Source organism: Penaeus monodon, chromosome 30 (assembly GCF_015228065.2).
Source record: "Penaeus monodon isolate SGIC_2016 chromosome 30, NSTDA_Pmon_1, whole genome shotgun sequence".
Taxonomy (NCBI): Eukaryota; Metazoa; Arthropoda; class Malacostraca; order Decapoda; family Penaeidae; genus Penaeus; species Penaeus monodon.
Genome location: NC_051415.1, coordinates 11,824,934 through 11,825,250, shown reverse-complemented (window position 1 = coordinate 11,825,250; position 317 = coordinate 11,824,934). Strand labels below are relative to the sequence as shown.

Sequence of the window (317 nt, the reverse complement as noted above, 5' to 3'; positions counted from 1 at the left end):
CGTTGGGGGTTTACGGAGGAAAAACCTATTTCAAGGCTATTTTTTAAAAACCTTATGCTTCAAAAAATCCAGGAAAACCTCTTTATGATTAAAAAAAACACAACCGAGATGATGACGAAAAGGAATTGATGGAATTGACTGGTTTCCCCCCAAACCGAAAAAAGCTAACCAGAGCGAACCCCCGGTCTGCAGAGAAAGAAGCTATTAAAAGATTAAAAATTAAAACACTAAAGGTGAAACCATTTGATATTTACAAACCAAAATCACAACACCATTTACAGACACACACACAAGATTTACACAAATTTGGGGTCGTG

General features: G+C 36.6%; 1 pseudogene; it reads right to left on the bottom strand.

Moving 5' to 3' along the window:
• The window catches only part of LOC119592351, a 30,652-nt pseudogene that overhangs the window by 1,260 nt on the left and 29,075 nt on the right, over positions 1-317 (bottom strand).